At 46.8% G+C, this 22,072-nt stretch overlaps 1 long non-coding RNA gene across 4 annotated transcripts in view; it reads left to right on the top strand.

The window, feature by feature from the left end:
- The window catches only part of LOC121097044, a 91,508-nt gene extending 70,509 nt beyond the window's left edge, over positions 1-20,999 (top strand). Inside the window, exons 3-7 of one of the 4 annotated variants that reach the window (XR_005830753.1) lie at positions 6,915-7,080; positions 8,073-8,442; positions 13,931-14,023; positions 14,646-14,738; positions 18,988-20,999. This is a non-coding gene — a long non-coding RNA (uncharacterized LOC121097044). Of the gene's footprint in view, positions 1-6,914; positions 7,081-8,072; positions 8,443-13,930; positions 14,024-14,645 lie in introns of all 4 variants that reach the window. The other 3 variants (XR_005830752.1, XR_005830754.1, XR_005830751.1) reach the window with 3 other exon arrangements.
- The last annotated feature ends 1,073 nt before the right edge of the window (positions 21,000-22,072 follow it).

The following is a 22,072-nucleotide window of genomic DNA, read 5'->3' as shown; positions in this document are numbered from 1 at the left end:
ACCGATCATTAAAATGGTTATGTTAAATATACTCAATTACATGCATGACTTCACCCCAACAGTACTTTCTATTCTCCCAGCTGCTCACGTATTCCTTAACTATAGTCAGCAGAAGAAACTCGATTATGCTGAATCCATACATTTCTATGGATTTCATCAGCCTAATTAATGCTTCAGTGTGGTCCATGTGTCTGAATGGTCCCTTTGCTATTACTTGGGTAAGGAGGCAGTGCTGGAATGCAGAGGGTCTTTCTTTCAAAGATACCCATGGGGGTCACTCTAGGACTCTAATGGCAAAGGTAGCAAGTGTTAAATAGCAGAAACATGCAGAGAAAGGGAAGGCAGCGATGTAAAAGGGACATTGATACTGTAGGTATGCCCAACAGGTCAGTGATGATAATTAAAACGCTTAAAGAAGAAAAGGTAAATGGAAAGCTTCCACAATTCGCAGCGTGCCTCTTTAAAAGCAAATAAATCAGCCCGCAGAAACGCACCTGGTGAGGGGGAAAAAAAAAGAAAAAAAAAATTGACGGCAGATTTTTAGCGTAAATAACTACCAGGGCAGCCTCTTCTGCGAATACCGCGTCTGAATGCCCAATCTCTTCTCTGGTTTTCTTGTTGTCGAAATGCAACATGTCACGGCGAGGATGCGCGGCCGGGCGGGGCCGGGCGCTCCCACGCTGCCGCGTCCTGCGCGCCGGCTGCTCCTGCGGCCCCGGCCGTGCGGGTACCCTCGGTGCTGGCAGCAGCAGCTCTTCCCCTCCTCTCCCCAGCCTTCTTCCGAAATGAAGAAGCAATTAAAATAAATGGGATGCGTTGCAGCTTTAGCGCAAACAGCCAATGGCTGCTTTCGTAACACATCCTCCCGTCTGAGCCTTTAGTGGGATCTAAAAGGCAAGGGCGCTTCCTGCTATTCAGACAACATTTTTAATCGATGAGAAACGCATCGAGATGTATTTAATTTTTTTTCCCCACCTGTTGTAGTAGAAGAGCATCTGATCACACCGTTCTCTGGCTGCTGGGAGGGGAAACCAGAGATCTTTCTTGTCGCCCGCTGCACTGCCAAAAAGGTGGTGATGGAGCCCGCATCTCTTCCCCGCTCCTCCACCGTGCGCTCTGCAGCTCAGTTGTCCTAACTTCGAGTCAGTGCCTTGCTGCAGCCTTCATCCTTCAAGTGGAGAGAGAAAGCAGGGAAGATTTCAGATCTATAACCAAATTATAACCTAGGAACTTTATGCTTGTCATGCTAATTTAATGACTTTTATAGCAAGTGTAGACTTTCTGTCTTTTGAAATTAGCTCTTCAAGACGCTTTGTGTAATGACAGACACTAGACATAAGAGACAAATGCACAGGCAATAGTGGGATAATAATCTGGCAAACACTGCACCATTTAATATTAAAATGGAGAACAAAGTGCATTAGATCTTAGCGGAGTTGTCCGACGACACTGGTCCATGTCTGGGCCCCAGACTGACCCGAAGGGAGGGTGTCCTCCGGCAGCCGCCATGCCTGGGTTCACCCAGAAAATGAGCAAATACCAGATGTTAAGTACGAAATCGTATTTCGTGCAGTGTGGTGCCCCTTTGCTTTCCTGAGGTGCTCACATGCGCCTGAGTACTGTAAATATCCTGATTTTGAGAGCCCGGTTCTGCTGGGCCTGGCCTCTTGCTTGGTTCCCAGCGGGAGGATGTACATGCTGCGCTCGCGTATATGGCTCTGAATGTACACATCCCCCCTCCCTTAAGAGCGTTGCTGTGCACCCATGTTATGAGTGGTCCAGAGATCCGTCTTGATGGTGTTGATAACAAAGGGAGGGCTAAAGCCAAAGCTATAGGTGTATTGCAATCTGGGTGACTCACTCATTGCCTATAATTGTAAATAAGGTAAGTTCACACGACGATCGGGTAACGAGGGAACAAGAGGCCTATTTTAATCAGGTGGTTATCTCTCCTTGGTGGAGATCAGAGCTCCATCGCTCCTGGCCTTCTCATTGTGTCCCCCCTGCAGGAAATGACAGCTCCTTCAGAAAAAGCCAACTTGGACCCTGGATGGGATTTCAGCTCTTTTGCACTACACATGTACCAATTGTCATTTTACAGGTACAGCAAAACCTCTAAATTATATAAGTGTATAAACTCGGCCTCATTAAATCCCCCCTTTTGGATAGCCTCAAGGTTGGAGGGTATATTACTGTGAGCCAGAGGAGACTTAAGTTATATCCAAGTGGGGATTGAAACATCGCGGTGCTTAAGCACACTCCTTGTCTCAGTTACAGAGGTTTTATTTTTCCCCTTTAGAGCGTTATAATATTCCAAATGCAACAGTTTCTTTATGTCAAACCGAACTATCTGAAATCCTATTTCTTGAGTCAGCCTACGGGTCCCTTTGTGGCGGGGACACAATCACAAAGATATGATCAAACAGCGTGGCCCGACTGAAGAGAAATTTCTCGTTCATCTGAGGGAGCTTCCTAATTTGAAGCTAAAGCCCTCCCCTTCCAGAAGGCACCTGAACACTGTATACCTTGTGTTCTTGCCCGTGTGCCCGGGTAGTAAGTCGGGGTGTGCAGAGGGACAGGGGGCGGTGGGCAGCGGTCACCCCCCTTGGAGCGCTCCCTGCCTGCAGGCCGATATCCCACCCGGGCCCACCCAGACCTGGGCGCCTCGGTGGGAAACTCACGCCCGGGAGCTGCGGCTTCCCCCCGCCCTGCGGTGCTGCGGCCCAGGGGGCTCTGCCCGGCCCCCCCCCCGGCCCGGCCCAGCTCAGGCCCCCTCGGCAGGGCGCTGCCAGCTCCGGTCAGAGGGGCACGGCGCTGCGGGGACCACCCTGCAAAGCCCGGCGCGAAGCCCCCCGAAGTTGGGATTGCCGGGAGGGGGTCGCCTCCCCCCACGTTCCCCCCTTTCTGCAGCCCTCGCAGGAGGGTCAGTGGTTTAACCAGGCGTCACCAGGGCTTCGTTTTATTCCCGGCCCACTGAAGCGTGTGGCTTTCAGTGACTGATGGCCGCGGTGGCTGTACGCAGCACAGTTGCTCTCACGGTGCGCGCTCCAGATGGGCACGTCCCGCAGGCTCGGGGCGGGGGGGCACGGTCGCTTTGGAAAGGCCACCGAGACACTGAGATTTGTTCTGGGTCAACCCTCCCCAAACGCCAAAGTTGGGAAACAACTTTCGCAGCGTGTGTCGGGGAGGGCGGGAGCGGCGGCGGAGCGGCAGCGGGTGCCGCGGTGCGGGATGCCGGGGCTGGGGGCCGCCGGCCCCGCCGCCCCCCCCCCAGCGCATCGCCCCTGTCCCTCTGCCCGGCTCTCCCTCCCCGCGTCCCGGACGTGCAGACAGCACGTTTCCAAACTTTGAAATGCCAAATCACGTTATTGCTGTGGCAGGAGGCTGCTTTCGGATCTGTGACAGCTGAGTTTTCCCTATCGATTATGTGACACTGCAGTTCATTTACACAGCTCAAAAGGTTTAAGACACTGGAGGAGCCCCCGGTTTAACCCGAAATCCTAACAGAAAGTGAATCAACTTTCTGGCCAGTGTTTAAACTGATAGATCAGAACTTAATTCGGAGAGACAGAAAGGGAGAGAAACGACAGCACGGATTTATCTTGCCCAGCGTCCTTCGCTGAAACTTCAGGAACTGCGGCGCGGAAAGCCCAGGGCCGAAATGCTAATTAGGAGCAGCGCGTTCGGTGTCCGGATACGTTATAGATTTTGGAAAGCAGAACAGAGCGCTTGGGGGCTTGTGCGGGTGCGCCAAGTACGGCCGTGGGTGGCGGCTGCCCGCGGCTGCGGGGAGCTGCGGGGCGCGGCGGGTCTCGGGGTGGCCAGGGCCGGGGTGCGGCGGGGCCGGGGTGCGGTGGGGTGCGGAGTTCAGCGGGGCCGTGGTGCTGCGGGACTCAGGGTGCTGCGGGGCTCGGGGCGGCCGGGGCCGGGGTGCGGAGGGGTGCGGGGTGCAGCGGGGCCGGCGAGCGGCGGGACTCTGGGCTGCCGGGGCCGGACAGCGGCTCCCGGCGCGGGGCCGGCGCCTTTCGGGCTTGCCCAGCCGGAGCGCTCCGGCCCAGCGACCGGGCGGCGGGAGGGGTGGGGGAAGGGGGGCCCTGGCATTTTCCTCTCTCACATGGGGTCGGGACCGGCCCCGTGGTGCTGCCGGGTCCTTCCCTTGGCTTCTTTAACCGGGGGCTTTCCAGGAGCCAGCTCAGCTCCCGGTCCGGGCTGGTCCCTCCCCCTGTCCTCGCCGAGGTTTCATTACTTGCTGTTAGTGCCTGGAAACAATAAAGGATGTGGGACTGGGCTTTTATTGATTATTTGTCACCCTGTATTTGTCAGTTTCAATAACTTTTCCTGAAGTTTTACTTACGGGCACTTGAGCTTTCGGATTAGGCCAGCTCTGCGGATTGGTGAGGGGTAATTATCCGCTGGCCTGCTTCCCTGCAGCCGGAGAGAAAAGAGCATTAATGTATAGAATGGGCAGGATCCGGCCTGAGCCCCCCCTAAAGCGCTGCCCGGGCGAGAGGCGGGAGCAGCCCGGAGCTCGCCGCGGCCCCGCCAGCTGCCCCCCGCCCCCGCCCCGCTCGCCCTGCGCGGGGTGCGCCCAGCCCGCCGCTCGCTGCCTCCTGGCTGCTGGGAGGGGGGGGCTCACCTAGGCCCCCAGGGCCGTGTGTGTGTCCCTCCCCCGCCCCGGTTTTGGAGGCGAGAGATCAACCCTCGAAAGACGGGCCCGCTCACGGGGGGGGCGGGGAGGGGGGGGCGGGGGGGCACGGCGCTGGGGCCCGAACCGGGGCTTTCGGCATCGGCCAAATCCCCGGGATTCAATTAAAAAGCTGGCTCGCGCCGCTGGCGGGGAGGCGAAGCCGGGGGATTTGTATTATGAAGATCGACTCTTCAAAACTGCCCGCCTGGCAGCCCGGCCGCGGCCCGCCGGCGGAGTGGACCCGCTGCCCCGGGCGCCCCGGCCCCAGCCCCGGCGGCGGAGAGAGCAGCCGCGGCGGGGACGGCCCCGCGTCTCTCGCAGCCTTTTCAGAGAGGGGGGTCAAACCTTCCTCGAGAGAAAAGACCTTATCTCGGGCCATCTTCCTCCTTTAATAACTTTCCTACGTCTCCCAAGCGATGCACGCTGCTCCGGACGTGCTCCAGCTATATGCATTTGTAAGCACACTAAAGGCAAGCTAGCATAATCGTTCCCCGGGCTGGCAGGGTGCCTATCGTGTACAGTATAGCGTTTGATGTACTGTATCTCATACCACTGCAAGCTAAGAGACAAGCGAACACGGAGTGCCCAGTTACACAGGATTTAATTACAGCGGAATGCATTCTCCATGCTGATTAGGAGCAAAAGCAATCGGGGGCTTATTTGCCACAATGAACCAATAAAAAACCAATTTATTAGAGCAATAATCTCAGCCCCAAATGGTCTAAATATTATTGTTTCAATTGCATTGAGGGAATTCAGACTGAAAGTGTTACACGGAGAGCATCAGGGGGTCCTTCTCCATGAATTCAGCAAGAGTTTCTAACCTCCTTCCAGGGGCTTGCTTGCCGGCTCAGAGATCTTTGAGACCGGGGGGTGAGTCCCCCCATTCCAGGTCCAGGTGTCGGCATTGCTGCAGCACCTACGAGGCAATGAGCACTGCGGTCCGCAGCTGTCTGTGCTGAGGCAGACACAGCATAGAGCCTCCCACTAGGTCTTACAGATTTCCTGCTTTCCAGTGATTTATCTGTGAAATTCCTAGAAGAGGGGAGGCCACACAAAAGACCCCCAAGCCATAGGCCGAGATAAATGCCTTGTTGTAATATCGTTAGAAAAGCACCCTGTGATGTGCCAGAAATTCTCTGGTGGGGATGAGAGAGAAAGGCATTCCCTCGGGAGGGTGCTGAGCACCAGGACCGCACTGGGGCATGTGGGGAAGGTGGGGGGACCGCTGTGCCTTTGCTTCCCCTCTCCCATGTGAAATGGCTCCCTTCATGGCAGGGTGGGCATGCAGTCTGGCCGGGTGCTGCCCTGGGGGGGTCAGTGGGGGGCCGGAGGGCGCAGGCGATGCAGCGCTGGTGGGCCAGGTCGTGCCGGGAACTGCGGGGTCCCCTAGAGCTTAAAGCCTGTGACTCAGGGGATGCTGATTTTGCTTTACAGCTTTCTGTAACTCCAGTCATCTCTGTCCCAAACCGGAGAGGACCTCATTTCCTGCTCAGTGCTCTGCCAACCACAAGGTCTTTTCATAAGGCTGCCAGGGGTGCCTGGCTGCGGGAAGGACAGTCAGTGTTTGTCACCAGGGAATGAGCTGGCATCATAGCTCTAATCTGAGTCAACAACCTGGCTAGTCCTGAGCATGACTTCATAAATCATGCTATCTAATTGAAAGGCACATGCTTATATATGCAGGGTTGTTAAAAAAGGATGCAAAAAAATAAAACGCAACAAGCACTTCTTTTCTTCCCACTAGCCTATTAATCAGTCACCTGATTGTTTCAATTTACATTATTTCATGCAGGAAAAAAAAAGGAAAACATAAAACCATTTTGTATAGCCATAATAAAAACACAAACGAAAAAAATCGTCTCTTAATGAGAGGCTTAGCCTTTCTCTAACACATCCCTAATAACAGGAAAACAATCTTTAAGTGTTTTTAATTTAAATTGTTTTCATGTTTAATGAAAAATTGCTAAATAATATTATCGTGTGTCTATGTATCTATTTAGCACCGAGGTGTATGATATTTCAAAACAATTGAACCAGTCTTGAAAGGAGAGAGTCGTTTACCATGCCTGCATTCACTTCTCTCAATATTGGTTAATACACACTCGCTGGCCTGCCTTTCTCTCATCCTTCCAGCAGAAGTGCAAAACAAATCTGGGACAAAAGCTCAGTTACGTGCTTTTTGCTTTTCACACCCAAATTTCCTGCTTTATTTTTTCACCCACAGGGTCTGCGGGATCTCCCTCTGTGAGAGGCAACTCGGGCAGCTCGGTCCTCTCTGCAGTCTCAGCACTGCCAGTGGAGAAGCCCAGGAGTGCAGAGCAGTGGCTGAGCAGCAATTTGAATATTCATATTTAACTCTTCAAACAACAGAAGATACTTCAAAACCATGCGTGAGACAAAATGCCATTAAACTTCCAATCATTAAACCTCTGTTTGCTGTACTTCAGAAATGAGCAGTTCATAACAACTGGGGAATTCTGATTGACAGTTTGCCATCAGGAGCCCTTAAGTAGGATTTTTCCAGCTATAATGCAGCATACTGTTCAGTGCTGCTTTTCGCAAGATGCTATTTCAAGTATAGGAGCAGGAGGAAAATTTACATAAAAGCTTCATATGTAATACGTGATTGCTCTGAAATGAAGAAGCACCAGTTTTCCCCTTATTGCTTTAGAAATGAAGAGTGCACTTTGTTTTCTTGTTTACTTAACACGCTCTCTGATCCCTTGATGTGTTTCAAGCGTTTTTTGTCAGCGTCACGAGACCTTGCTTACCTGGTAAATTTTATGTGTGAAATGATTAGTGTTCGAAGTTCCTGAAAAAAACAGCAGTAACAATGTCTGACAACTTTTCTTTCTTTTTTCCCCCCCTCTTAAATAATATTTCATGGTACATTAGATGGGTTACGCAGTCTCTTCTTTAGAGACCAAAGCAACGTATTGCCACTTACTTAATGTTTCATCAAGCAGCTAGTTTTTAAAAGGAAAAAAGCCAAAGGCAGCATGGAATCCTTCCCCGAGCCTTTTCTCAGTTCGTTCGGGATTTGATAAGGGAATGGTAATAATTTGGAGACAGATACAGAAAGAAAAATAAATATTATTTCACAATAAACCTCTTAGTGTGTCATTTGCGATCACAGGCAGATACTAGAAACGCTACTTGCTAAATCCACTGAACATTACTTTTTCAGAAGTCAAAATGTTTTTAACCAAACTGCTTTCTTGATGTTCACTTTGGATGTACCAGTCAGAGCCAGAGCAGCCCAAGGAGAGAAGCAAACAATTAAAACATTTACGTATTTGATTCTTGATAGACATCCCTACAAGGTAGGTTTTAACATTTTTTTCTTTTTTTTTTTTTCTTTTTTTTCTTTTTTTTTTTTCAGTAAGAAGGATAAGCTTGGAGTGCCCAGTCACCGTGGTAACTGCCAGAAAAATTCTCCTGAAGTTTGAAGAGGTCAGCTAACGGGGTCAACAACTCTGGCCTCTCCCTGAGCTGGGCCTGGCAGGCTCCATCCTGCGGTTGGGGTGTTAGCGCAGGCTGAGCCCTGGGAGGTGGACCATTCCAGCTCTGATATAAATTTTTTGAGTCAGTTCACGGCCTGGACTCTCCAGGTGGCCTCCAAAATCGATTGTGACCTTGTGACCCTGTCTAACGGAGGCATAGCATCCAACCTAAGTAAGGATTTAGCCAGGAACGACAGCTTTCCACTGAGTGTTATTGGGGACAGTACAAACAGTTTTGGAAGCAAGGAGGTAGGTATGAGGAGTAGAGGTCATTAAAAGCATATTAAAAAACAATTTTAAAAATCCTCGTTAGTGGAAAGTTTTTATTAGCAGTAACTGTTCCTTAAATAAACTCTTCTGGTAACAATTTTTTTTTTTGCTTCCCTAACAACATTATATCAAGTAATTCAGTGAATTAATATATGAAAAATTGGCACTTTATATATTCCAAACCAGAAAAATATTTTATCTGCCTCTGGATTTTGAACTTGTAAATGAAGCTGACTGGCATGTGTTAAACTAGATGTCTGTGAAGCATTTTTTTTCCTCAATATCATAAAAACCAGGAGGCTGTTTATTCAATCGGGTTGTTTATTCTTTTTTAATATGGTCTATAATTTTTTATGTTTTAGGAAGTATCTTCCCTAATATGTGCATTCTTTTTAGGTTCAAAAGGTTCTTAATCCCTGTAATTTTATTTTTAAACTAGGAAATCAAGTAACATTCAGAATAGTGTGGAATGAAAGTGTAAGAGTTTCACAGGCTAGTTCCTTTACTGATTTGTAATACAAATAGAGAAGCCACAAACGTGGTTATGCATTTTTGCAGAAGAAAATTGTGGTCACACTAAGATTGTATTTATAGAAAATATGATATTTTTTTCCTTTAAGATTTTAAGCAACAAACTATGTGGGGGAGAAAGGCTGCTGCAGATGTCTGGTTTTGTTATCAAATCTAGAAACTTGCCCTTCTGAGTGAAAAGATGTGCTCATGCTTTATTCCGGCTTCTGCAAAACCTCAGCTCCACAAGCATTGCTCAGATGAGTAAGTGGAATTGCACTGAGGAGCAAAGTCCAGTCTCCCAGGTGGAAAATGCTCTCCCAATTTAAGTGACTTTAAAACTGCTCTGAAGGAAGAAAATTGCTTAATACTTAATACTTGCTCCAGTCTTAGAAAATTTACTCAAACTGATTCCAGCAGGAATCTTGCCCCAACGCTTCTTGTACCTTGCAGGAGAGGGCCTGGCTCTGGCATCCTTCTTCCCAGTTGTTTACCTGTTGCTCAGTTCCCCTAAGGTTAGAGGGGCTGTGCAGAGATGGGGCTGTTAAATGCTGTTCTGGCTGAGAGTCTGAGCTGCTCCGCGTGCTGAGTATCATTGTACTGCTGAAAAGCCCCATAGGTTACAACAGCAAGAGTCTCTGACTTCTTATTTGCAGTAACACCTTGCTCTGCAGAAAGTCCCCCAAAACACATGGATGTCTGTTGGCCAGAGTGTTGGCCAACCTCTTTTAGGGTTGGCGTAACCTGCTCGGGTGGATTATCTGAAGAGCAGGAGCTTCATTACTAGGAATAACAAGGGTGGCTGAACTGTGCCCTAAAATAATTTAGGGCTCAGACCTGCACATGCAGATATCAATGGTGACACTGTTTAGTTCCATCTGAATATCAATCATAGTTTGTTGTTGTCACTGGGTTTTTAAAAGAACTATGCTGCAAACAAGTTGTTCACATTAACAAGCGTGTTGATTCAGGGGAGTGCCTTGTGTAACTAAGCTTGGCAAGGCACAGCCAACAGTCCTCGGTGAGGACCAGCACATTTGATTGGTTTTCAGAAAAGAACATTTAAAAAAAAGGAATGGTGAGCAGCTTGGCAGGTGAATCTTCAATATTTTCAAAAGCATCTGCAGAATTTTTAGCTAGGTTGTTTTCTTTCTTTTTTTCTTTCTTTTTTTTTTAATGCTTATATCTCCTTTGTAATGTGAACAGAGTTCACCAGTTCTACCTGACAAACTGAAGGGGATCACTTCTAAAACAGATGATACAACTATTCCACTGGAACTTTTGGACAAAAATTGCCCCAGATTTGCCCCAAAGCCTGAGGCCTGAAATGAGAAATTGTTGGCAGAGGGAACAACAAGGGATCTTAGGAGCTTGGACTTGCTGCAGTTTTCTTTAGTGTTGATTTCTGTAAATCCTACTGAATTTACAACCAACTGCAAACCTACAAATGTTACTTGAAACAGGTCCTGGGCTTGCATCTTTTGTACCTCTTCATGTTCAGTTGTTCATCCCATCCTGGGATGTGGAGTGCCTAGAGGAGCATATGTTAGTGGTAGCTGCAGGTTGCTGCAGTGGGACTATTTGCCGCCTTCCCCTTCAGCTCAGTGAAGTGCTTACTCAGTTTCATTTGATTCTTTGAAATATTTTATGAAGTGTTGACTGTTTTAGTTTTAGTGGAGTGATATATATGAATGGGCTTAATACAGTGTTAGAGATGAACAGTCAGAATCATAAAAGTCTCTGGACTGGTGGTTCCCAGCCTCTGTCCTATGGATCACTGATTATCCATGAGGCCTCGGCAGGTTTGCTGCAGGTGGTCTGTGGAACTGTATTAAATAATAATGTTCACAGTCATCAATTAAAATTTTGATGAGAAGACTGTGCGGCAGTCTGCAAGAAAATCTGAGAGCTGAGAGCAATCTACTAGCCTTAAAGCTCTGAGGATGTCTGCTTTACAGGAATGCGTCTCAGCCTGTGGTCCATGAGGCATTAGAAGGTATTTTGGGAATGTTTTCAGATTAAATACATGCCCAGTTAAATGAACACACTTTATTACTCATGCAAGCAAGCAAAAGAAAAACAACACCCCCCCCCTCAAAATAAAGAGAAGAAAATAGAAGTAATAAATGAACACTGATGCCTCAGCCTAGTTTGTGCTTGCTTGTATCTAATCCCCGTGTTCCCAGCGCTCTCAGAGAGCCAGAAGCACTGCTCTAGAAAGCAGCACATTGCCACAGCCTGGATCAGGGCTGGCAAAGGTCTGCACACTCCGCAGGAAGCAGGTAGGGCAAGCGAGCGCTGGGATGTACAGGTGCGCTGGCAGAAGGTCCTGAACAAGTGCTGCATTTCCTTCTCCTTTTACCTCTCGCCACTTGGAGTGTGTGTGCCGCTGGCATGTAGTGGAAAAGTCAAACTAATTCTGATGCTTTTCCCTATTCTGGGTGGACTAAGTCAGAGAAAGCACTTATGGCAGCCTTTGTGGAAGGGTTACAATATAGTTGATACTTTAGGAGCTATAGGAAGTTCTTAATCCTTCCCTGCCTACGGGACTGTCATTTATAGACTTGCTATTGTCTCATCTTTTATAAGGATGTTTCCTTACATTAAGGTTCCAGGAGCAACCGGACTTGGCCATTGTTCACAGCTATTTTAGTTTGTGGTTTAATGCACATCTAGTATTCTGTTTGTGCTTTCACTGCTCTCCTACGCAGCAGACTGTACCTACACACTGGCTTAGGTGACATCATTCTCAAAACATTCAGTTCTGTGTTTCTTTTTTTTCCCGACTTGTCTGTGCATCTTGATTTTGCATTAACCTAGTTTATTACAGAAAACACGATAAAGCACACATAACTTTATGCATTTAGTTGGTCATTTCATGTTCAGTTCTTGTTTAATGAGCAGGCATACTTGCTTATAAAAAAGCTTCTATGTGTTGCTTTTCTACCAAGTTAAATCCTTTTAATAAAAAAAAAATCTCTTACTATATAAAAAGAATGAATTCAGCCATAAGCAGACAAAATGGAAGTGTAGATTATTTTGCATGTATAAAATCTAGCTTGAGGTTAGTGGTGGTTTAATTACAGGATTCTTTTATTGCTATTCATACAGACGTCCATTGTTTTCTGCTTTGATTTATCTCCAGCTTAGCCCTCTTCAGAACCCCATTTCTGGCAATCTCAGCAACATGTGGGGGTCTGGCAGCTTCTGCAAACATTGCCATCTTCCCTGCACTGCTCCTTCTTCTGCGCTGTTCCACCCGCGCCACAGCCTGTCATTTCTCAAAAGCCCTTAATGATGCCTTTCCTCCATCATCTGCCCCATGGCTTTTCCAGAATCAGACATTTTTGTCAAAGTTTTTCAAACCAATCTAGAAATAGATACAGAAATAAAGGCAGGTGATCTGGTGATCAGGTGATGGGGTGACGTTCTGCCACTGCCTTCCTGCCCTGCCTTGGGCAGATTACAGACCTCCGGAGCTCAGCTCTTTGTCCACACAATAATAATGATAATAACAACTTTTCAAAGTGCTTTTATATGTCTGAAAGCTTTGATGCAAACTAAAAGCTACCTAGATTTTGTCAAGCCTAACTCTGCCTAACACTTTCCACCTTCTCCACTGCTGTCTTTTAGCTGTGAAGGTTTGCTGATAAGCCTTTTAGACTCAGTTTTTGCTTCATGCCTTGCATATAGTGACATTTTGGCTTTTAAATTACCCTTACATTCATAACATACATAGCAGCGCCGATACAATTTTTTCCACATGTGTTCTGGCTTTGCTGAGCCCCCACCCCTGAACAAACTACAAACAGCCGGATGATGCAGGGTTTCGAGCACCCGGTAACCCTTGCGTGCTCCAGGCTGCACCCAGCTTTATCACAGCCATTAGTGGGCCAGTGCCCATCCAACGTGTGCTCCAGCCCCTCTGCGCCCCCATTACACCTTGCGTAGCAGTTCCTCCCGTTGGTGAGCTGCTCTTGTAGTTTCCAGTTATGTAACACATCTCATTTTGTGAATATGTGAATTTAACAGCTGTCAGTGTCAGCAGCGGTTGGGGTGGTGGTGTGTGTGTGTTGTGATTTTTTTTTTTTTTTTTTTTTGCAAGCTGGCATTACTCATCAGTCTCATGGTAGTTTTGTTTGAAAAATGCTTGTGTTAGAAAAAGTGGATTTATCAGCTCAGCACTGTATGGTGCTAGCATGCAGCACAACAAAAGACAAGTGCTCATTTCAGTAACGCTTGCAGCATTTCATGGGGCCCCCAAATAGGCTGAACAAGGCTTCTCTGGCAACTAACCCCAAGTACAGTGGGAAACCGTTAAAGTGGCAGTGTCACTGCCGGCAAAAAGGATTTGCTTTTCTTCCATCGTTTATTGCTGCCTTTTTTTTTTTTTTTTTTTTTTTTAAATAAAGACTATGAACTGCATTAGGAATTTCACTGAATATTAGTGAAAAAAGGGCCCTAATTGAAAATGTTGTACTCTTAGCAGTCATTTTTTTTCTCATGGTTTCTTGGTGCATAGACCAAACTGTCTGTCTGTCCTTCTGAAAGTGTGTCTGCTTCATGGGGAAAAATAGGATACTTGCAGGTTTTTCAAATACTATTACAAAGTCAGTAGTGTGCAGCCTTTCAGGGAGGACGCATTCTCTCTTTAAATCAGTTTATTTTCAGAATGATTTGCTGCACTTATACTTTCTTTTGTAACTGCTTTTCCAGAATGCAAATACAACCTGGAGAGTTTTCTGTATTTAACTGAATGTGTCAGGTGGTTAAAATCATGTTTTAAAAACAGTATTACATGCTGCAAAATGTGTTAAACCCTTTATTCATATCTATTTAAAACAAATGTATTTTTCAGTATTTATTTATTTATTCTCTCTGTTTACACTCTGTACAGAGAGTGAAGATAAACAAGTGAGTTTCATTTTTGCTGAAAAATTGTCTTTTACATTTTCAGGTTCTCACAATACTGTCAAGATGCTACAAACCCCATGTGACAGAGATTAGAGGGGAATACTTATTTGAAGAAATCTTTGTCTGTAGCTGTATTGTAAGTTTTATAAAAGGTTCAATTTTGTAAAATGCAAATTCTGACTAATTGTTCCTCTGCAAGCCTTCACGGTTTCTGTAGCTGCACGGTTAATCTACTACCTGCCTCTACCCAGGTATCCGACAGAAGTCAGAGCTGGGTAAAGCATGTCTTCACAGATCAGTTACATCTATTTAAAACTTTTATTTGCTAAAATGTGATTGTTTACTGTAACTTGCATCCCTGTATTTAAACATGCACACTTTTAAGGCTGCACAACAGGCAAATGCACCACCCCCTGGACACAAACACACACACACACACAAACACACACACACATTTCCCTGTGTTCAATTCCCACATGTGGGTGGGCTCCAGACGCCACTGTGGCTGGGTGGCTGGGAGGAATGGGTGCACGCAGCTCCCATCTCATCTGCCGGGTCACCGTGGAGAGAGATGGCCACAGTGAACTGTGCTCTCTGCAAGGACAGGGGTTTGCAGTTGTGGCTGCTGGAAAGCCTGGAACACCTCAGGCAGAGATGTATAGGCTGGAGGCATAAATGCATCCTGGTGTCGCGTTGTGTCTGCACGCGGAGCGCACAGCCCCTCCATCCTCCCCACCCTTGCCCATGGTGTCTTGCAGCATCCATGGGCAGACATGAAGCAGCCACCTCTGAGCTCGCTGTGATTAACCCATCGGCTTGCAAACCCATCTGAAGACAGCGCTGCGTAGCTGGTAAGATGCTTGCATTTCAGCTCAGTACCCAGAAAACTGGGTACTTTCTAGGGTGTTTCTGAAGTAATGTAGACAAATTGGAGACCCTTGGTCCTTAGCCAGAGCAGGCACAGGTAACATACCAAAATGATGCTTCAGGGGAGCAGGGAAGATGTTCAGTTCTTTGTCCTTTGACTGGAGTAAATTTGAAAGCTATGGAGAGGCACCAAGCACAGGCTGGGGAACCAGGCTTTGAGGGCATGGAAACCATGGAAGAACTTCCATCACTGATACTCTGATGCCCTCTATCTTGTTTCCACCCAGGGCAAAGCTCACTGCCCCACCACCCGGGCTGTAAGTGAATGATACTTCCTTCATGACTCACCGTACCCCCACGTTTGTAGCTCATCCCCTGGTGCCTGGCGGAGCACCTGGGGCCAGGCACACTGCAAGACCCTGCTGTAGGAATGTAAATAAGAAATGCAGTTGGGAAGGCCAAGGAAGGGTTCTATCAGTAACTGTGTAAAGGTAGGGGTAGCTGTTCCAGCACAGAGGGCAGGTATTGAAACGTTTCACCCATACCTACCGCAGCAAAGTTGTGGTCGTTAACTTGAGTGACAGGAATGGGGAACTGGGATGTCTCAGCCCAGAATCCCTCAAGCCTTGGTTTGGTGGTTGAGATCTTGAACATAGCTAGAGCCTACGACATTAAAGGCTTTATAAAAGCAACAGTGCCAGTTTAAAACCAACCTCCCACATCACCAGCAGCCCCAGCAGGTGTAACGTGATCCAGGCAGCCCAAGCCAGTGAGTAAACAAACTGGGGCTTTCTGAAAGAGTTGCACCAGAGAAACACTCCTCACTGGGAATTACAGTGGGTGTTTGTGCTAAGCGATCTGCGCTGCTATTGAAAGACCTGTGAAAATGGACAGACTCCTATGACGGTTATTTCTTCTTATTCCATACAGGTTTTTGCCTCTACACCCAAAACGAGGTAGGGGAAAAATTGTAGGTGAAATTTTCCCTAAATAGCCTGTAAAGTCTAGTGGGATTGTGCGTGATGTAGCTCCTTGAACTTCAGTGGGGTCTGTTGCTGGGTTTTCCAGAGAAAACAATCCTACTGCTTCAAAACTGCCAAGCCAGTCAGTGGCATTTAATATTGTCCCCAAGGAAGCTGCTTCCTTTTGTTGTGTTCCCAGTCCCCTCTCCAGTGAGCAATATTAACTTCAGGGCTTTTTACTTGGCTCCAACATTGGTTACTTTTTCCTCCTTCAATGCCGACGCTTAAGCCTCCCGGCCGTGGTGAATTCACCCTCTGTAGGCAGCCCTGCTGCACTCAGCTCTTCCCTGGCGTTCCCCTGGGTCCACTGAACGGAGGTTCACTGCACCATTTTAGATCATCTTGGTGTTACTGCCTGGCTCCCTAGCTGGGAGAAATGCATAGAAGTTAAAAAAGGTGCTAATCTCTCCAAGTAGAGCCTGGAACTTGACAAGTATTATGGGTTTGGCAGGCTCTAAGGCTCACCGCAGAGTCCTTGGAGCATGCAGGCGGTGGGCATGCTACGCTGAGGTCCCGGCAGTTCAGCTCTGCTCCAGCATTTCTGCCTCCCAGCCTGGGTCCCATCCTGCCCCAGAGAGCCTCTCCCCCTTCCCCATGCCCATGCTCTGGTTTCTCATGACTTATGATAACATATAAGCAGCTTAGAGAATTTTTTATCGGAATAAGTTGAACACAATGCAACATTTAACTCTTAATGACAGCCACCTCTGACTGTGAGTGACATGTTATAAATTATGTTTGAACTGAATTTTTTTTTCAGAGGCAGATATTCCCTCTGCCACCCAGTCAGCCCTGTAACGTTGCACTTGTGGCCTTAATCCCACTTGGATGTGTGCCCTGCTGCCTCCACTTTCCGTCACTTGGGTACTTTAGTATTCTTGAACAAGTGAACAATCTTTGTTTCTGTACCTTATTAGGCCAAAGACCATAGCAGCTCGCGATGGCATCAGCAGGCCCTGCAGGCAGGATTCTCTGCAGACACAGCCAACCTCCAACAAACCCCTTTTTATCCTCCTGTTTCTAGGAAGAATTATGATGGTGGTGCCCTGCTGTTGATCAGTCAAATCTGTGGTAGGCCTAGAGATAAGTCCTGTAAGCGTGGTGTACTGTAAAACAGCGGCTCCCATTCATTAGTAGCTTGTGTGTAATAAACCACCCAAAGGAGGGGGGTGGGGAGGGAGAGGGACGAGCAGCTGCAGTATGCAGGAGCAAACAACACAACTCATTCTTGGGAGCCAAAACTTTCTAATTTGCTGCTGGGCTGCTGGGAGCACTCAAATTCTTTCTGATAATGCGCTCGTGCCCTCAGTGCTTCTCTCTGCCTTTCCCGAGTCCTGCTCCCTTGAGGTCCCTGAGTCTGGGATAGTTTCGCTTTGAACCCAAAACACAGAGGGTAGCTGAGCGGGGAGGAGGGGAGCCCATCGGCTGCCCAATGTTTGCAGACTCCAGCGTAAGCAAGCGGTGTACTCTGAGACAAGTCGTTCTGCCGCGGAATGGCTGTTGCACGTATCTGCTTGTGCAGTGAGTAAACAAAGCATCACATGGGCTGCAGAGCAAGCACAAGATGTGGAGCGAACCCATGCGTATCTGAGGCATGCAGGAGGAACAGAGTATCTCAAATGTTGATTTGAGAGCCTGATGCTGTATTTAGAAACCTGTGTCTCCCAAGAGGCAAAAAACCCCAAGCAAACCTCAAATCATTAATAGCTGAAGTTACTTGGCTTAATTTCTACTGTTTTTTCACACATTCCTGTAAATATGTGACTGTGATATTTCCCCATTGAAAATGCTTATAGGCATGTGAATTTAAATGGAATCTGCCAAGTGTAGCGTAGGATGTTGCATGTGTTGAGATGTCAGTAGTCCCTAACACTTGCATAGCTGTGAATATGTTGGTGCTTCAGGATCTCAGCCTTGGACCCTCCAACTGTCTGTAAAGCATTTCAGACCAGGAATTGAAATTATTGTGTTTGCACAACTGCTCTAATAGACCGGACCTTTGTACCAACATTTGTACTGTCACAGGAAAATGAATTTATTTTCAGATAGATGCTGCTCCAGAGGAGGGCTGTACCCTTGCAGGAGATGACAGTGACTGCTTTTTCACAGTGATGTGCCAGGCTGTGACGGTGCTGGGACTGCCTCCTAACATTTGTGTAGACAAGGGCTACTTTAATGGCAAATTCAGGCTTGGGCCAAACTGCGAGTACTCTTTATGTGGCCAAGGCAAAATCACAGATTTGAGCTTTTCCACTTTCCTGCTGGAGATCCATCTTTCTTTCTGCTCTCTGGGAGGAGCTGTGCTGTGTTGCCAGATTCTTAAGCTCTGAAATGAGAGGTGCTTCTGCCAGACTGCTGCTTGGTGAAGTTACCCAGTGGGCTGAGGTAAAAACATCTCAAAAGAGCCCTTGTGTGCATCCACAGAATGGTGTTAACGAAACTGAGTACAAAATGGTTTTCTCATCCGAAAGTTTAGGTCATGCAGTTTAGCTGGCCCGCCACTATGAGTTCTGATTGTGGCATTTTAGCATGTCTGACAAAGTCAAATCCCCCAAGCTTAGGTAGGTAGGTAGGTAGGTGGGCAGATACCTTTATAATAAAAATTCTCAGGTCAGTGCCAATTTCCAGCATGGAGCCTGACTTCACTATGCTGTTGCCAGGATTTCCAGCTAGAATTGCAGTGAGGAGGATTTTATGGGAATCTCTCCATGACTTTTCAAAGAAAATTGCAAGGTAACATCTCTGGTAATTGTTGCATGTCTTCACTATGTGAGTAGATGTGTCTGTAGCAGAGAAGCACCAGCAGGAAAGCTCCAGCGCTGGTCAGGCAGACCTGCTCCCCAATGGCAGGCAGCGCCCAGCAGTTACCTGTCTGCAATCAGGTTGTCAGCAGAAGGTTTGAAGTTACAGATGAGATCAGAAAACTGAGTGACTGGGCTGGGTAGGTATGTAATCAGGGGAGGGAGTTTTTTTCTGAGGGTTTGAGCCCCATCTCCAACACAAGCAAAGCCATGTAATCCTTTCCTTGCAATTAGAGCTGCAAAATAACCCCTGGGCCAGAGCACTCACGCAAGGACCAATTAGACAAGCTAGACAGTGGGAAAAGCTAAAAATAGCAAATAATCTGCCTCCACAAAAATACCTTGAATCGTTTGAAAAGGATGTTTTCTGAATTTCCTGGGAATCATTTCCTGGTTTTATATTTTCATAGTGTTCTGCCAGAAGGGCTGTATTCTAACCGTTGTTTGACAGAGGTAAACATGAGTACCCAACTCTCTTCTTACACTTGAGACACTGAACAAAGCTGAGTAAGTTCTGAGATTTTAATATCTAACCAACTGAAATTGGGGGAAATGAATTTGTTCATATTGAACTGAGGCAAAATATGCCTTAGTGCTCTTTCAAGAAAAGCAGTCTAATAATCTGGGGGTAAATAATGACTTATTTGGGGTTGTTTAATGACTCAACCCAGTTTTCTTTAAAAAAGGATGTATGAATCAATTATATTCAACCATTAGTTGAATCCAAACTATTATAATAACTCCTTTTGGAAAGTATATTATTTGTGAAAGGCTGACAATGGCTGACTTATTTTGCAGCACTCCTGAGCTGGATGAAATGTAAAAATAAAAAAGCTAATCAGAACAGAATATTTTTAGTCCTTTGCAGGGAACTATAGATGATGCTATGTTATTAAGAATGATCTTAAAGGATGATTTGACTGTTTCTGATGCATTTTAATAAATGTAACATAACTCAGACCTGAGGCTTGCAAGCAAAATGGTGTGTTCAGAATTAGCTGTTTACTAATGCATGTAAAAAAGGGGTTATAGGTTGCTATGATTATTATTTTTTGCTGGTGACTTGCATAATACTGTATGAAAAATGCTGTGAACAGTAAATGACATTCTGTTCTGTCTTCTCTATCTACAGGAGATAATTCAAGAGGAAAAAAACCCCCTATAAAATTAAACAGCAAACTCTGTGTATCTGTGTGCACATACACGTGTGTATGCATGTACTGTTGCTGGCAGGCTTGTTTTCAAGTGGAGGGTTCAGTGATGGATGTTTCAGCATAAACTTTAAGTGTGTGGCAGACTGTGTTTTGTGTGGTGCCTGCAGCTTATTTCATGAGCTGCTCTTTCCCATTCCAGGCAAGCGTAACGTGTTGCAGCACTGTCAGCACCCCACCAGCCTCGTGACGGGGATGCTATATTGAAATTCCAGGAGCTATTTTCCCACTGCTGACTTGGAGCAGGAGTGACTGTGGTGGTGAAGGGGGTGCACCGGGGCCAGACAGGCTCTCGGGGTGCTGTGTGGTGGTGGGAGGCATCGCTGGCCCTGGCGTTCCTGCAGGTGTGACCATCGGAAGGGTCTCTGGCCGCGCTGCATCCATGTGTGTGATGTGCATCTGGGCGTGTGAGCACGGCGGGTGTTCGCTGGCCTGGCTGCTGGACACGTGGTGACCGGGGCTGGGGAGAGCAGCTGTGGGGCTGCTCCGGGTGCTGGAGTTGCTGAGATCCACCCCATCCCTCCGGCTCGGCAGTCTCATGGCCTGTGTGAAACTCTGCACAAAGTTTCTTCTAAAAGTGAATTTAATGTGCTTTCAGCCTTGACAACCTCCTTTTAAATGAAACCATTTATGTTGAGCAAAAGGCACATTTGCTTCTCCAAATAAATGGAATTATGGTTCCAAAATCTGACTTAATCCTGAAGCTCTTACACTGTACAGTAAGTAGAAAAGAAAGAGGATTGCTTGGAGGAGCAGGGGTTAGCAGGATCAGGCTCCATTTTATATAAACTCGCTTGTTTTCCTTCTGATATTTAATATATATTTTTCAGAACTCCCACTGGCTGTTTATCACAAAGTCAAAGTAACTTCAAATCTGTTACTTAATGGTAAACAAACTAATAATTGAAAATAATGAGGGATGGTACAGAGAGTGCCCATCCAGCTTTCCTGCTAGGAAAATTTGAGGATTGTTAAAGAAACCAAAACGGCTGTTCTTCCAGATGTATTTTTATCATAAAGTCACGTCCTTTCTAAATTCATATCGGGACTTTTCTCAAATACATTGTAATTATTTGTTCTTCTTCTACATTGTTTTCTTTGTAAAACTGTATTTAAAATCTGCATTGACATTTCAAAGGATTTGAGGGAAGATGTTTACAAAGTAATGGTGCCATTTGGATTTGTTATATTTCTAAAAATGGAATTTCTGATCAGATAACATTAAAACATTTTTGTATTCATTTTTGTGTGTTTTCATGACATTTATATATTTCTGCTTGTGATTTTGGTACCTTGTCCCATGTTACCAGTCGAATTAAGGAAAGTGGGATCAAAAGTTCTATTGTTCTTACAAGTCAATCTGTTTTATAACCCACTGCTGGTCTCAGTATTCTCTGAATTCAATGATTTGGATTTTGATTTATTTTTTTTCATTCTGCTAAAGCCCTGAGGTACCTGTATTCCAGTTGGTAGACTGCATATTCAGGACATCTAAGGCTGACAGAAGCCTGGGCAAGAAGAGTAGTTTGTTTAGTGGATGCATTCACATGAGTCTCCCACAAAGACTGAAATTAAAACTGAATGAAATTTATTGTGGCAACGTTTCCTTTGTGGGCTGCAAAAACATACGTACAGAGAATTGCACAAAGAAAGTTTTGCAAGCTTGATTTCAAAGCTGAACCCTCTTGCAGGGAAGAAAATATTTTAAAAAAATCTTCCTGGAAGATGGGACTTAGTTTTTCCTGTACAAAGTGGATGGATACCTGGCCATCCATCCTTCATACTTCATACGCTGCTGTATTGTGACCCTGTAAGGGGGTTTTGTATGTGGACAAAAACTGGGCCCAGCAAAGGACGTAGTCAGTGATAGAGGCCAAGGTGAAGCTTTGTTTCTTCCTTCTGCCTAGGCTGAGCTTTCAGGGGAGCTCAGCCTGATGTAACTGGGGGTCTCTGTAATCCCTTACTGCCCATGCCTCCCTGTCCCCTCATCCCTTGTGGCACCTTCCCGTCCCTTCCTATGTCCCGTCCCACAGAACAAGGAATGGCTTTCTGCCAGCCCAGCCCGCAGACTGGCTGGGTGCGGGGTGAGAGCAGCAGGGACCTGGCTGGGGCTGCCACCTGCCCAAACCCCACGGGGACCCCAGGGACACCCCGCGGGGCTGCTTGGGCAGGCGGGAGCTGGTGCAACCCCTCCTTGTCGCTGAGATAGGGTGGGCGGTGGTGGCCTGCACCCGTGGGGTGGTCTTGGGCAAACGCCACTTTCTTGAAGCAGGTTTATCGGCCG

Source organism: Falco naumanni, chromosome 13 (genome assembly GCF_017639655.2).
Source record: "Falco naumanni isolate bFalNau1 chromosome 13, bFalNau1.pat, whole genome shotgun sequence".
Taxonomy (NCBI): Eukaryota; Metazoa; Chordata; class Aves; order Falconiformes; family Falconidae; genus Falco; species Falco naumanni.
Note: the sequence above shows the minus strand (reverse complement) of the source record. Positions and strands in the feature narration are given on the sequence as shown.